Source organism: Zingiber officinale, chromosome 6A, assembly GCF_018446385.1.
Source record: "Zingiber officinale cultivar Zhangliang chromosome 6A, Zo_v1.1, whole genome shotgun sequence".
Taxonomy (NCBI): Eukaryota; Viridiplantae; Streptophyta; class Magnoliopsida; order Zingiberales; family Zingiberaceae; genus Zingiber; species Zingiber officinale.
The window spans coordinates 78,433,781-78,451,612 of record NC_055997.1 but is presented as its reverse complement, the minus strand read 5'-3'; positions in this window follow the sequence as shown (position 1 = coordinate 78,451,612).

Here is a 17,832-nt window from a genome sequence, read left to right as displayed (position 1 = left end):
TTTGCCATATTGGTTTAGTCATTTGATACATCATAATCTCGATGTAATGCATATTGAGAAGAATGTTTTTGATAATCTGATAAATACAGTGATGGATATCAATGGAAAAACAAAAGACAATCTCAATGCAAGAAAAGATATGCGACTCATTTGTAAAAGACCCACTCTTGATGTTGATGAAAATAGTAGGGGACCAAAGCCAAAGGCAGTTTATACATTAAATAAGGATCAACGACGTGTCCTATGTGAATGGTTAAAGTCTTTAAAATTTCCAGATGGGTATGTCTCTAATCTTGGAAGATGTGTTGATATCAAAGAATGCAAATTATTTGGCTTGAAAAGTCATGATTGTCATATAATAATGCAAAGATTGATTCCTATTGCTTTTAAGGAATTCTTACCACAATTTGTATGGGGAGCAATTACGGAGTTAAGTATTTTCCTACATGATATTTGCTCAACAGTTTTGCGACGTTCACACATGGAGAAGTTAGAGAGAGACATTCCAATCATTTTGTGCAATTTGGAAAGGATATTTCCACCCTCTTTTTTTGATTCTATGGAACATCTTTTGGTTCACTTGCCATATGAGGCTAAAGTTGGAGGACCCGTCCATTTTCGGTGGATGTATCCATTTGAAAGGTAAAATTTCTTTTTTCCTATACTTTAACTTTTTGAATGGAAAAAAATTACTAATTATGCTGGATTATGTATTAATAGTTACCATAATTTATTAAATTTTCAACAGATTCTTATATCATTTGAAGAAAAAAGTGAAAAATAAAGCACGTGTTGAAGCCTCTATTGTTAATGCATACATTGTGGAGGAAGTAACAACTTTTGCATCATATTATTTTGAATCTCATGTCCCTAGCAAAAGGCGAAAAGCGGGCAGAAATGATGAGGGTCCTATTGATCCAAATGTCAACTCATTTTCAATCTTTAACTACCTTGGTCGACCAAGTGGACCATGTAAACAAAGATATTTAACTGGCAAAGAATGGCGGGCAGCCCAAACCTATATTTTACTAAATTGTCCAGAAGTATCGTCGTATTACGAGTAAGTATATATTTATATTTTAATTCTTTTTATGCCGTAAATTGGTTGTGTAATAATATGTTTTTTTTAAGTAGGATATTTCAAAACTTATATTCTGAATTGTCGCCACAAGAGTTCGATAGATTTTGCGAAGAAGAATTTGCTGCATGGTTCAAATCATATGTAAGTAAATAATATCTATTTGGTTGAATCATATGCATATGTTTAACATTTGGTGTTTTGACCTTAGGTTCAAGGTAATCAAGCTCACCTTGAGCAAGAATGGCTATTCCATCTGTCATGGGGTCCAAAATCATTCGTACGCACTTGGCCAGCATATTTCATAAATGGATATAATTTTCATACTCAAGAATATGGAATGGGAAAGAATACCATGAATAGTGGGGTGTGTGTATCGTCATCTAATGAAGGAGGTCCAAGCAATGATTTTTATGGTTTGTTGGATGAAATTATAGAAGTAGAATACCCAGGGCCACAAATGCAAGTAATATTATTTATGTGTCGCTGGTTTGACCCTGTTAGAGGGATGAAGGTGCATCCACATTATAATTTGGTTGAAATAAATCATAAGAGATTTTATAAGAGATATGAACCATTTGTATTGGCACAACAAGCAATCCAAGTATTTTATTCTGCATACCCGAGTTTAAAACGTGATAAGATTGATTGGTGGGCTGTTTGTAAAACCAAAGCACGAAAAAAAATTGAGGCACGTTGGGAAAACATTGCATATCAACAAGAGGAAGTTGCAAACACCTTTCAGACTGAGGAATTTATTATTCCAACTTTATGAGATCCCAGCGGTGTAGTGATAAACGTGGATAGAAGTGAAATTGATGATGTTGACGATGATGATGAGGAGGAGGAGGAGGAGGAGGAGGAGGAAGAGGAAGAGGAAGAGGAAGAAGAAGAGGAAGAGGAGTCGGAGGAGGAGGAGGAGGAGGGGGAGGATGATGATAACTATAATGATGACTTTGATTTTTGATGATGGGTAAGTTTTGTTAGATTATTTAAAGAAATTTACCATATTTTTTTTTATACTGTCTCATTTATAATTTTATTTAGTTTATTTGTTAATACATTGTATTTGTTCCTACAGGTCATTAGAGGTGACTATCTCATATTTTTTCCTCCTTATTCTATAAGCTTTACGTAAAAATGGTAAGGTTTTTAAATGTCCTTTTTTTATGTATCATATCTATAATTTATTTTATCCTATATTGTTGGAATTTTCAGCATATATTTCGACGTGGTGGGCGTAGACGGAGCTCACAGGACCAAACAAATTCATCACCTGCCAGTGTACCTATGCCACCCCGTGATCAGGCAGGACCATCACATGTGCCATCTCCACCGGTTTCAAATTCGCCGCCGCCATTACCATCCCCAGCGCATTTACCAGCCCCCACAAATCTTCCTGACTCTGCAAGAAGCTCATTTGCTGAGTTTAGAAATGATAGACAATTTTTAGTCCCCATCGGAGATTCGTAAGTATTATAAAATATTTTATTTTTTTTTATTTATCTTAATAATTTAACATAATTTATTTGTAATTTAATGCAGATTTGAAAATCCTGTACAAGTTGTTCGCGAGATTAATAGAATTGTGAATAACCATTGGGGAGGAGAGTCGATGACATATTCAAGCACCCCACCAGCCACAAAACAACTATGGTGGAGCGAGTTCCAGGTATATTTTCTTGAATTAAGATCAAATTTAAAATTAATATATAATTAAAAAAATTTCCATTTCAGCGGCTAAATAATTGGGACCCTAATGACGAAATGGAGATCCGCAGAATATTTAAAAAAAAAATGTGGCGATCACATCAGACATGTATTAAGTCACGCCAAGCAGCGGGGGAAAAAACCAAACTTCATCACCGAAGAAAATTGGGAGAGGATCACCCAGTTTTGGGCAACAGAGGAGAGTAAGCAAAGGAGTGACCTGAATAGAATGAATCAATCTCACAATTCTGGTTACTCATCTGCTATATATGCAGGAGGCTCCATTAATATAGATGAGCATAGACGGAGATTGGTAATTTTTTAACTCTTCCACAAATTAATTATTTATATCAAATTATTTCATTATTTGTAATTATATTTTTTTAGACCAAGGAGCTAGGGAAGGAGCCCACTTTCATTGATACTTTCACCCGCACTTTTAAAAAAAAAAATAACACTTGGAGTGGGGCGAGAGCAAAAGCAGTCAAGGTTTGAATAAATTTTTATTTACTTAATTGTACTCTAGGTAGATGTCTTAATATTATATGTGTTTCTATTATATCTAATCAATATCTTTATGTTTTTTAAAAAATAGGACAAATATGATGAACTTGAGCTAGCCCAATCATGCTCACAAGCTGGTGTCGATAGTCAGGGGTCTGAGGAGTCTGTTGGCAATAATTTGAGTTTATGGTTGGAGGATAGTGGAGGACCAAAAGGGGGAAGGATTTTGGGAATGGGTTCCTTGAGCAGAACCCAAAGAATAGTTGGATCATCTTCTCCTCAACAACACTTAGGACCCAAGTAAATACCTTGACTGATGAAGTTAGCAATCTGAAGGAAATAATATCACAAAGAGACCAAGAAAGGGTGCAAAGAGACCAAGAAAGGGCAAAAATGGAGCAAGATATGAGAGCATTGCGCCGACAGCAAGAATTTATCATGCGACACCTTCAGTTGAACTCCGCTCTAAGTCAGGTTCCTTCCAATGACGACGATGATGATGGCTATGATGATAACGATGATGGTGGTGATGGTTGTTTCTGATTTTAATTATGTACGCTGATTAAATGTCTCCTAATTAGTGTTTTCAACATTAATTAATAGTTTCTTAACTTCTCTAATTTTTATTTTAATTAATATGATTGATTTGTTTTTAACAGGGCTGGTGAGACGAAATGTATGCTGGAGAAAAAAGTAAGTATTATGTAATCTAATTTTATTGATTTATTTATATTTTTCAGTTGCATTTGAAAAGTTAAATAAGGGTATCATTCTTTTTAATAATTTATTAAAATTTGCTACTACTGCATTATTAGTTCACATAGGAGGGAATCAATTAAAATTAGGTCAGCACGAAGAAAGAATGAAATCATTTAAAATTTTATCAAATTAGATTGATATAGACAGATTTGCTACTACTGCATTATATATTGACGGATTTGTCAACCATATCTTCTGGAGGTCATTTGATTGATTATATTTGAAACAAACTAATTCAGTGATGTCTTTAACCAATGAGGAAGGTGTTTGGAACCAATTTGATATTAACTAGTTTGTGTTTTATTCATTTGAGATATTTTCATATGTTAGGATTTTTAAGAATACATCTCATGCTATTCATGCCAAATGGAAATAGGATATGTGTAGCTTTTATTTGCTATGGTGAAATATGATGTATTATATATTTAAGAAACTGTTAGCTAGCTTCAAGATACTTCTTATATTTTAATTTACCGTTGCTATGAAATTGATAGTTGATACCGTTGATAAATATGACCTTTTTTTGAATGTTCAAGGAATTTCTGATTGCTTGTATAAAGGTGCTACTCAATATAATTCGGATTAATACTTTCTCCCTCTACATCTTTTATGTGTGTTTGACATCTTCAAATACTAGGGTTACTGGTTGGATCTGTTTTATGCCAACAATACAAGTTATATAACATCCTCAAGCACCAAGCCTCAAACCAAGTTTGTGATGTCACACTCCCATGCAAGCAAACTAATTATGATACTGTTACATTTTAAGTAATTAATTAGTTTTTTGGTTACATATGATCTAGTTTATTTGTTTGTTTTTATGTAGAAAAGAAGACTTGATGGGGATGAAAGCTTTTGTGGAATAAGAAGATAACTTGATGTATCTTGTTGGATTGATGGACTTGTATGGAAACTTGACTTGTATGTTGAATTTGTGAAATATTTTTGACTAGCTTAAAGAACAAATTATGATATTGTATGCCTTGTTGAGTTTGAATGAATAGATGTATGTGAATTAATTAAGATGTGTTATTATTAATTAGGATGTGTTGATGTTAATTATGATGTGTTGAATGTGTTATTTGAATTTATTGTATATGTATGTATAGATTGAATTGTAGAAAACAGGTATATCTGGAATGCAGTTTTGATATTAGGAACGAAAATGGCAACAAATAATTTTTGTTGCCAATCTATCGTAATTTCCCAGAATCCCATATAAAAAGCAACGGATTTGGCAACGAAAATTTAATTCGTTGCCAAATTTTGTTGCCAAAATCGTTGCCAAATTTGAAACAAACATCTTATTCGTTGCAAAATTAGGGACTAACTTAGCAACAATAATTAATTCGTCACTGAATTTGTCCCCAAATTCGTTGCAAAGTTTGCAACAAAAAAAATTTTTCGTCCCAAAATTATATGAAATATTGTAACAAATCAGGGTTTTGTTGCAAATTTGGCGACGACTTTCGCAACGAAAATAAAATTCGTTGCTAAATTTTGTTGCCAAATTCGTTCCTGATTTTGCAACAAAATTACTATTCGTTGGAATCATACGCAAAATTTGGGACAAAATTTGCAACAAAAAAAAAAATTCGACAAAATTTTTTGACCCCAAATTCGTTGCTAAATTTGCAACAAAAAAATTTTTCGTCCCAAAATTATATGAATATTGCAACAAATAAGGGTGTTTGTTGCAAATTTGGCGACGGCTTTCGCAACGAAAATAAAATTCGTTGCTGAATTTTGTTGCCAAATTCGTTGCCGATTTTGCAACAAAATTACTATTCATTGGAAAATCATATACAAAATTTGCAACAAAAAAAATTTCAACAAATTTTTTTGACCCCAAATTCGTTGCTAAGTTTGCAACAAAATAATTTTTCGTCCCAAAATTCTATAAACTTTGCGACGAATTTGGGGACGAAAATTATTTTCGTCCCTATTTTCGTCCCCAATTTCGTTGCCAATTTTGCAACAAACATAAATTTGTTCCAAAAGTTGGCATCAACCTGTTTGGAACGAAAATTTTTTCGTCCCCAAATCTTTTGCAACGAATTTTTTTTATAAATTTGTCCCAAAATTCGTCCCAAAATACAGTATTTATTGTAGTGTCGGACCACAGAAGTCAGAACCCTCACTATCATTGTGCTCCGATCTGACTTGTTGTGTTCCGATTTTGCGCTAATGTGGTGTTCCGGCTTTCGCGCCGTTGTTACTATCTGGTTTGCTTGTCGCTATTATATCTCAGTCTGTATGTTGATGTCATATCCCGACCTGTGTGCCACTATCATATCCTATTCTACATGTCGCTATCATATCTCGGCTGCATGTTATTGTCATGCTTCGATCTGCGCACCGTCTTCCGGATCCAGGTCATGTTCCACTTCGGGCAATCAGATCTAGCTCCTCATCCTGCTCGCATTCATCTATTCTTCTGGCTCACGACGACTCGATTAGCGTCACAACTAACTTATCGATCCACCAGAGGGCGCGGCTCTAGCCAGGGTACGTTATCGTACTCAATATTCATTTATTTCATTATTCTACTATTTCATTATTCTACTATTTAGCATATTTCTTATATATTCGTAGGATCTGCCATGAGCTTCAAGATACTAGGGACTGGGAAAACTCAATCACTGTCTACAGGTAGCGTTAACCAATGATTTTCTGATGACTTGATCAACATAGAAGACAGCTCATCATACCCTCTTCCTTCGGGGCATGACGACTTGATCAACATTCCAGCCACATCATTCCTACTATTCCGTCTTCTCATCTTCTAGAGAGGATCAATCATCATTATTATTATTATCATTTTTACAAGTACTTATACAGTTAATTAAGGTGTCACATACTCTCTTAGTTGTTTATTTGTGTAAGTTTAAAACTTATCTTCTAAATTCTAGGGGCTATCATTTTTGGTTAGGTGTCATTAGTTTTTTGGAATATGATATATCAATAGTATTATTAGTTTTTAAGAAAATTAATTATCACTATATTTAGCTTTATATTTACAAAATTTCCTTCTTAGTTATTCACCTAAACTCTGTAAAAAACAAACTTCTCATAATACAATTGCCTTTCCAAGAAGACATTTACTGGGGGGAGACCTTGGCCCATTGAGTGTGAACGAACTGTAACAATGAGAAAGACATCTTGAGTCTGCACTCTCACAGGCTAGGCGAAGAAAGCTCCTGTATCTTTTTAATTTCCTTCTATTGTCTTTTGATTTAGTGTTAACTGCTATTTCCATTTGAATCAGGATTATTTGGATGAAAATTTATAGAATATGAAGAATTGCAATACTTTCATCAAATTGCATATGATAATCTAGTTCTGATATTAAATTAAACTCGAATGTGTGAATTGTCCTATGATTCTCTTGGCCACGTATTTCCTTATGAATTTGAAGGTTTTGGATTAGTGTTATTTGTTCCTGCATGAAACAAATAACCTAATAGGTTTTGGATTAGAAGGCAGGACTATGGTGAATTGTCATTTGACCATTATTTTCAGATATAAAATTAGAAGGCGGCATGAAACAACAGGTGACGGTTGTATTAGGTTGTTGGCCAATGTTGAATTCACACAAATGTTTAATGAAGGCATGAAAACGTATTCAAGCCTTTGATAGAACAAGAATTTGACTGGTATTGTTCTGCTTTTTAATTTTGAGCACAGACAATTCAAAAGATACAGCCGCATTTCAAATGTAATGGCATAAATAATGCAGCAAAATTCTCAAAGTAAGCCTTTCCTGCCATTTTATTCAAAGGGATTGAAAAATCCATATATTCTGGAAGAATGGACTAATCAAGCTTAGAAATAAACATTTCTCAGTTTGATACATAAAATAGAATGATTATTATTTTATTTGGTGCTATAAAAAAAATAATTTTTATTCAACTCCTCTAATCTGCAAAAATTGTTGACTTCTAGCAAAAACTAATGTTTGCTACATCTAACGTGTTGGAACTCATTTGGTTCAGTCTATACATTCTACATATTCAACTTTATTTATCTATTTGACAGTCAAACTAAACCCACAACTTACGGCAGCATTCTGAGATCCTTTTTCAATGGGTTGCTTAGCTAGCCTAAACGGATCTTCCTTGGCCCCTAACGGGCTCAAGCGGTGCATGTTAACTGGCCGACAACGGAGGATGAAATGACGACACACTCCAGAAATACTAGAAAACAAAGGATGACGACACACTCCAGAAACCAACTATAACTCGGGTGAGATGCATCCAAGATTACCGCAGCATGGATGAGCACAGCGATTATGTCAGGCTGGTGACACCACAAACAAATTAGTCAGAAAAATAAATAATTAGTATAACCATCTTAACCTAATGTTTTCCTACCATTTTTGGCGAATTTGCAGGTCTATATCCTAACCTTCTTGTACTAAAAAATTAAGGGGAGGCTGCCATGGCCCTCCACTCCTCCCCTGGCAAGCCCTATATATGTTTCAGTTCGCTATGCATTCACTGTGTCGCCAACCGGGGTTGAATAAGGAGAGGGGCTCCAGCTAAATTTCTATGACGGCTGAGCTACGTCCGGCCGGTGTCCCAAAGGCCGCGCCAAGAGGAAGCCATCGCCGACGCTGAGATCCCCACAATTGACCTCACCTCTCCCGACGTAGTTGCCCAGGTCGCCTCTTTCTATCTAAAAGAAACAATTATCAGCAGAGGCTTCTCTATTCGATGAATAGGTGGTGAATCATGGAGTAGAGGTGGAGCTGATATGGGAGATGATGGCGTGGCTTTGGAGTTCTTCCGGTTGCCGACGGAGGAGAAGATGAAGCATTACTCCGAGGACCCTATGAAGAATTAGATGTGGCTGTAGACGAGCTTCAACATAAAGAAGGAGACAGTGCGGAATTGGTTCTTCGCAGGGTCGTCGAAGTAATGCTTGGCCTTCTCCTCTGCCAGCAGCCGGAAGAACTCCAAAACCAACTCCATCATCTCCCGTATCAGCTCCACCTCTACTCCATGATTCACCACCTATTAATCAGCGAATAGAGAAGCCTCTGATGATAAGTGTTTCTTTTATATAGATAGATAGAGGAAGAGGGAGAACCTGGAAGAAGCCGTGGGAAGAGCAGGCGTGGGCAACTTGGGCTACAACGTCGAAGGAGGTGAGGTCAATTGTAGGGATGTTAGCATTGGTGATTACTTCTTCTAGGCACGGCCTTTGGGATTCCGGCCGGACGTAGCTGCTGGGGAGGGAGCCGTGGTCTGTGACGTTGGAGTAGACGTTGGAGGGTGACACTTGCTGATGTGTGTTGACATGCAGGCTGAGTCGTCCGGATGCGATGAAAAAGGAGCTCTACTCAATTTGAACCTGTGGGAGGGTGCGATCGAGCCATGTTAATCGACATTTTTGACATCATCTGTTTGAAGCTAGAGTAAAGACGAAGATGGTGGGCACAAGACAGACCCACATAATGAGAAGTCGGAAGAGCAGAGGAAGCCTCCTCTTTCAACGGTTCTAGAGGCAACAAGATGCCCATTCCATGGGACAACTCACACACCTCATCAGTCATCACCACTATGGTAGATGAGGCACTCGAGCGTAGTCGGGCCATGCTCGTCAAGGATAAGGCAGAGGCACAAGTAAAGGCGGCACTAGCTATTTAGCACTCAGTGCAGAGTTTGAAAGGAGCGGCTTCCGCTTCTCAAGTTAAGAGAGGGCCAACAAGCCCCTCCTAATACTGGAAGAAAGGATGTCGATCTACTTTCGGCTACCTCAGATCAACAAATACAATGATACTATAGATCATAAAGAGTACTTGTGTCATTTTGAAAATGTGACCCTTCTCCATGCGTACTCAGAGGAGTCAAGTGTGATGTCTTTCTCACTACTCTATTTTAGACACACTCAGCAATGGTTCAATACCTTGCAACCCAACTCCATTAAGTCGTTTAATGACTTCGCAATGGTATTTATGCACTACTTCTCTTGCTCAAAGAGGTACCCGGCCGTCTACTCCTTTGAGTTTTTTCAATCTAAAACAAGAAATCATAGGAACCTTTGTTCGAGTACATCCAACGGTTCACTTAGGCCGTGTTAGAAATTCCCTCAACCGTCCCAGAGATCAAGGGCGGAGCCAGGCTTTAGGCTACTTAGGCTATAGCCTAGGGGCCCAGCCAAAGTTGTGTCAATTTTAAACCTCGATTGCATTGATTTTTCTCATTCTCAAATAAAGCAAAGTGTCTTTAGCCTAGGGAACCTTTTGAGGACATTTGTAGTCCAAGTGGACTACAAATCTTGGCGGCTCCGCCAGTGCCAAAGATACTCATAGAAAATTTGCTCAGCTGGCCAACTACTGAAGGGCAAGAACATCAATAGCAAGGAGGTCCCCTAAACGCGAGAAGGAGGGGAGAGGTTAGGCTAGCAACAACCAACCTACTCAGGGGTTCATCAATATGATCTCAAGTGGGGCTACATTGCAACTCCAACCAAGCCAAAAAGAGATATAGCTACATGGAGTTTATCGCAGTCGAAGAAACATCAGTAATTGTGGGGCTAGTCCTTGATTTTGATCAACAAAATTGAGAGGGGGTGGCGATCCACCACAATGATGCTTGGGTCATCCATGCCACTATAATCAATTTGATGTAGCCTGAGTTTTCATTGATACTGGAAGTTCTGTTAATGTCCTGTTCTTGACAGCCTTGGAGCAGATGGAGATCAAGGTGAAGGACTCCCCGCCTGTGATGACCCTGCTCTTTGAGTTTTCAAACTTTGTTTAATTACATTAATGCTATTTTATCATGATCCATACTTAATCTTTATTCAACCAAAATTGATTCTATTTGATCCTGTCCAAAAGTCAATGAGACGGAAAGCTAGGGATGTGACGCTACCACTGACCGCATGTGGACTACGATCCGCCCTGCAAAACAGATGACGTCAATGCTGAGCCAGGGAAAGGGTCCCTAACGTTGGGCCTCCAACGTTCAAGTCAGTCACCGGCGATGATGCAGAAGACGGAGCAACAAGAATAAGCACTGTAGAGCAAACAGTGAATATTGCGTACCTCCGTCGATACTTGAACCCCCCTTTATATAGAGTTTCTGTAGCGGATGTGCATGCTTCCCAAGCGAATACGCTTCTCGAAGTTTTCCCTGAAAAGACTTGTCAGTAAAGTGTCCCTGACACAATACCTTAACAAGCCAAGCATATCTCTGATGCGACAGTGGAAGCTTCCTTCGTACGATCTTTCTATCAACCTTGCTAGGTGTCAACGACACTCACTCCCAAAAGGATATCGAGAGAACAGTGGGTCCGCTGCTAGGACGAGCGGGTTAGCCGCTCGGCCAAAACATTGTTGTTCCTGCGTCCCATCCGCTCGGCTGGAACTCCGCCGTGACTGTCGTGCATACGATCGGTCGACACTCTGTCGTGCCTGCTAAGTCTTGTTACCAGGCCGAGCAGGGTAACCGTTCGGCCAAGATTCCACCTATAATCTTCTCCTCCGTTCGGCGTCAATCAATAAACTCGAGCTATTTGACATACCTCCCCGAGTCAAAGGTGGGATCGGACTGGGGCCTTCTCCTCTCGATCGGGGGATGATCACCCAATCGACCAATGCGCATAACCTCTGTTTGGCCTTATGATACCTAAGTGTTGACCGTCTTGACTTTGACCTCCATCGTGGCAACTGACCCATGCAGGGTGGGCCCCTCCTTATTACCGCATCACATGCCTCCCCCTCAAGTCTAGTCGAAGGAGGCTGCAAGTTCGACTAACTGGACAAATTGTCAATGACGTTTTTCACCCGATCGACTTACGACACTCCTTGGCTTATGATCGAACTAACATGGACCAACGGTCAACTAGGTGATCGTTCTTTGCCGATCGACCTGTTGAATATTGTTGTTTGGTCATATATCTGCTCCCTTAAGTCGACCGACACAACAAACATTCATACTTGGAAATCTTTTCTTGGGCTTCTTTGGGTGAGCACGATCTGAGCTTATGTCACCCATATTTCTAGGAAATCATGCAAATCTCTGCGCATTACGGCTGAGCGCGCTCCCATGCTTTTTAATTGCCTTCATTAAATGTCAGCCCATGGCGAGGTGGCACATGTCCCCTCTACTGCCTCCGCACGTTGGACGTGATAGGGGAATATTCTCTAGCGATGTGATGTTGACGATTTGAATTCGACGACTAGATCTATGTCTAGGTCTTCGTGACCCTCGATCGGACGACCCCAATCGACCGGTCCTGGAGTTTATAAACCCATCACATCTGCTTTTTCCTCTTCACTTCTCCGCCTTTGAGCTTTTCGGCGCCATCCCGTCTTTGTGTTCCAACGATATTCTTCCTTTCCTGCTCCTCCGGTGACCTTCCAGTAAGCTTCCTTCCAGTCACATATCGCCTTCTTCCTTTGCACTCCGTCTTCGAGTTTTTCAGTGATATTCTTCCAACAGGCTTCCTTCCAATCACATATTTTCGCTACCTTTGTTTTTTGCAATGGCGAGTTCCTCACAGCCTCCCGTCAGTGTCCCTAGGCCTTGGTACACCTCTACTGAGTCCAGGTTTGACGTCGGCGATGCTAAGAGCTTGACTGCCGCCTATGAATTTCCTTCTGATTATCAAGTTTTTCTTCCTTCTCCTTCTGATCGTCCAAACGCTCTGTCGCCCAGCTGTCCTTGTTTCTTTAGGGATCAATTTACCGTCGGTCTGCAGTTTCCCATTCACCCCTTCTTTCCTACCATTTGTAAATATTTTCGCATCTTCCTTCATCAAGTAGTATCGAACTCCATTCGACTGTTGTGTAGGGTAGTAGTTCTGTTCCGCCTGCACAACATTCCTCTTACTCCCCAACTTTTTCATTACTTTTATTATTCTAAGTTATCCGAGTCGGAGACTTTTCTTTTCCAAGTCCGAGTGGGCTTAGTTTTATTCGATAAAATGTCGACCTCCAATAAACATTGGAGGGAGCACTTCTTTTTTGTACACCTTCCCGAGCGACCAGACTTCCCGACCGACTGGCAGCTCGAAGTGACAAGTCAACCTCCATTGAAAAAATACAAGACTCGATCGGACTACCTCAATGCAACTTCAATGTTGGCCGGTCAGAAATATGACATCTACAAGTTGCTGCTGGAGGGTGTCCTTTACATTTTCAGCTTGAGTCTGATTCGCACTCGGTTTCCGTCCAGCCTAGGTATACAACTTCTTCACTCCTTCCTTTGATTCTAACTGATTTCTCTCCCTCTTTTGCAACTGAAGTTATGTTACATGCGCGTCTAGCCGGAAAGGCTAAGCTTACGGATGTTGTGATCAATGCGGCAGCCATGGATGAGTTGGAGAGCCGCGGTCTGCAGCTGATCGGCTATCAAGAAGACCTGTAAGGTGAGAGCGAAACGACTCCAGCCTTGGTGAGCAGAGGGGCAGACAGTTTGACACCTAGCGGTGGAGAGGCTGATAAATCACAATCTCCCTCCGAACGGCTTCCGGTTATTCGGGTTGAGAGGGAGTCAGGCTCGATCTCCTCTAGAGAGCCACTAATAAGGCGTAAGAGGCGCCGGGCGGAGACTTCTTCACACTCCGCTTCCTCGGTGGTGCGGAGTCCTATCAGAACTAGCCCGCGCCCTTCCATCGAACGGGTTAAAACTTCGACCCCAGTTCCAGTTCAAGAGACTGCGGCCCCTACATCGTCTAATGAAACGCCATCGTTATTCGGTCTGCCGCAGGGAACTCTTTGCACGCCGCTAGTTGCCTTCATGACACTGCCATCGAAGGCTCAAAAGTCTGGCATCCATTCGGCGTCATCTTCTCGGTCGTCCGGCAAAGCAACCTCGGCCCAGTCATCCCCAAGCGGCCAACGTCACATAACTGCGGTGCACCATCTTCCGAATGAGGAATGGAGTGAGTCGACTGCGCTGAGTCCCGAGCCCTGGAGCACCAGATAACCATTCAAGGGATGCTCGCACATATATGAGCTGACTGTGGGTCAAATACTCTCATGGCGTGAGACATCAGTGAAAGTCTTGATACTCTCATTGTAGGTCAGATTCTGTTTATCGTTTTCCAAGAATCAAGAAAGAAACAAATAACTGCCTGAACTTGTTATTCATCGATCAATACATGACCAGCTGTCTTAAGATCTCAAATCATGTTACCCATCTCCCTGAGATGTTGGGCCATGGTAACATTCGAGCATTTTTTATAGCCATTAAACTTGATTGTTAACTGACAGAGCTTACTCAGACTTACTCCACTGTACTTCTCTGTAAGGGCTGCCCAGATAGCATGAGCCGTGATAATGACTCATACTCAAATACTAGATCATCCACCATTGAACTAATCAATATTCTCCTAGCTAGCAATAGAGTCCTTCCTTTTCCATACCTTATAGGCATCAAAGTCACGTCTGTGCTGCACTATAGAACAATCAGCCGGTTCTTCCATGAATTGATTTATAGCCTCTAGAACTTCTTGTTCCTCAAGAACGTACTGTATCTTGAGATGCCAGATTTTGTAGTTATTCCCATAATTTTTCTCCTTTATTAAGTTCAGCTATGATGTTTTTAGTTGTCATAATCTACAATAAATAAATACATTATTTATTATTTCATTGTAATTCATATGCATGCAATTGATTATTTACTCACTGTAAATTAGAATTGGTTTATAAAATCAAGTGATTACTATGTTTCCACTCATTATTTGTATAATCTAATCTAATCAACATTGATCAATTAAATTACACACATCCCATCAAATGAATTAATCATTTTTCATATGAACTAATCGTATGGTTATATGAACTAATCATAATTAAAATGAACTAATCATTTTCACATGAACTAATCATGGGCAAGTTAGTTAACACATAACATAACTATTTTTATAACATAACTCTGTTTGTACATAACGACAAAAATTATTACATGACTCAAAAACTAAATGGGCTAATACTGTTCGTGCATAACGACGGTAAATAGAAAACTAGTAACATATATAAGCTAGCACCACTCCCACTAGTTGGAGTGCTATCTGTCTAAGATGTTCCGACAGTGAATAAACCAAAGCCCATCTTCTGTGGGTTTCTTGGATGGAAAACTCTTCTTGCTTGAGTTTCTAGAACAACTAATCGAGTCGACCAATAAGTCAACTGACTCCGTGATCCGGATCATATTCCAACTTCTTGATCTCCTCCCAAAGCTCATGTTGTTGTTCATAGAGACCAGTTATCATGTATATTGTTCGTGGTATTTGGAATTTAAAGTAATGATATCAGTACAAAACCGAGAAACCAGTAATAAAACCGGTCTTATTCAATTCCCATATATACATAGAACAAATATATACATAATACATAAGCAAATAAGAAAAATAAATTTTCTTTATTTGGGGAGTCTCATGTGACTGACGCATTTGATCTGATGATCAACTCCTATATTTGGTTTATTTTCTAATCAGAACTAATCTAATTGGACAAGAATATTTTTATCTATGTTTGTTCTAGTTTATATCTAACCCATTTTAAGTCAATTTTAGACTTATTGATCAAACTTAGGTCCGTTTGATCAATTCAATGACTATTGGATTAAGTCTGATCCATTAGAATAAATCTAATCTTTTTTTATCAAATTTAACATTATAGAACTAATTTAGTCATATTTGATCAGTTCAACTTATATAATCAAAACCACCTCAACTAATTCAATAATAAAATAATCTGATTAAACCAACAAATGATTTGAACCAGATCTAGGTATTATTGAATCAACTAATCTATTTAAATCAAATATTAATTTAAACCAGACCTGAATTTAATTGGACAAGTTGATCTAGTTCAATTTTCAATTTAATTGAATCATAAATAAATTCAACATGCATTTATTAATTAATAATACTATAAATGCATTTAATTAAACACTAATCAAACCGTTTTCAGTAAAAATAAACGGTTAAAAAAAATCATTTTTTTATTGATAACATGAAAACGTTTCGATTTTTTTAATTTGATTTTATAAAATCAAACATTTTCTCAATTTCTGTTTGACAGATGAACAATAACAATTGCGTTCATCTTCTTTCTCGCGATGCTTCCTGTGGTCGATTTTTACTAGTATTTAAATACGGTCATCGGTGCTCCTATGTCGTGACTTTATGTCACCGAGGACTACATGATTTCCATATAGCCGGGTGGAAATCACGACTTCGGAATGCCGATTCTTGCAGAGATCGCGGAAATCACAACGTCGTGATTTCTTAGTTTCACGTAGTGAAATTCATGCTTTCAAAAAATATTCACTCTGATACCAATGTCGTATTTGATAGCATGAAACAAACACAAAATCTAAACTTATAATTGACTCACAGTGATCTTCCGAGGAGAAATCAAAGAAGCCACAGGCGAAGATGCCACTATTATCGGAAGGGCGATCACGGATGAAACCGGAAAGTCCTTCGAGTTTCACGAGTCAAATCTCTCTCGACAGATGTTCCCTTCGCCCACCGTCGCTCCACTGTACACACACTGATCACCATCGCACACTTGTCTTTTGATTGTTCTTGGACACTAATTTATATAGGAAGCAAGCATCGGTTATAAATTGATACTTTGATGGCACTCAATGGGGGAAGATGAAAGTGAAAAGATACTCCCCTTCATCTTTCTAACGTTGCAACTGATGCAACGACCAACACAGCCGGCACGTTGCCGCCCGTTCGGCCATCTTTTGTGATCATGCGACTTCCTACCTTTGACCGTCTTGACTTAAACCTCCACGTCGACTGTTGTACCGTCTTTGACTCATACTTAGTAAGCTCCCTTTTCTGCCGCATCAGCAATATTATTCATTAGGAAAATTAAGCTGCTAATGAATAATGGTTTATGAAATCTGCAGGCAATAATTTATGATTATTAGTGCATATAATTGTGTTTATCCAAGCATGCATTATGCAATACTGTGACATGAACATTGTATACTCTTTAACTCAGAATGCTGCCTTAAGTTGTAGGTTTAATTTAACTGTGTGTGGATTTGTTCTGCAATTGTTAAATTAGCTGTTTGGGTTGGTTCAAAAAGACTCGATCGATATGCTTAGTCGGTCCAAAAAGAGGTTTGTGACTCAGCCTCCTCGGCCAATTGGATCTGGTTCTACCCGAAGAACACTTCCCAAGAGCAATGAAAAATAGCCTTTCTAGCAACCTTCGTTCAAATTCGCCGTTACAAGAGCTCTCTTCATCCCTTCTTTCTTTCCCACGTTTTAAAAACCTTATTCCTTTCCAAAGTGGATGGAAAGGAAAAGTATGGTGAAAAAACTTATTTCACTATACAAAATAAGAACAAATTTTGTTTTCCATTTTCTCTGCGGTCTCCTTTTGTATCTTCCTTGCTAAACTAAGATTTAAAAAAAAAAAAAAAAAAATCTATGTTCCTTTTTTTTTCCTTGTCACACTCGTGGAAATTACTGAATTTGAAAAATAGTTATGCTGGAATGTGATAGCACTAACTTGAACCATTATTTTTAAATATAAAATTAGAAGGCGACATGAAACAACCGGTGACGGTTGTATTAAGTTGTCGGCCAATGTTGAATTCAGACACACGTTTAATGAATTAAGGCATGAAAACGTATGCAAGCCTTTGATAGAACAAGAATTTGACTGGTATTGTTCTGCTTTTTAATTTTCAGCAGACAATTCAAAAGGTACAGCCGCATTTTCAACAGTAATGGCGTAAATAATGCAGTAAATTTCTCAAAGTCAGTCTTTCCTGCCATTTTATTCAAAGGGA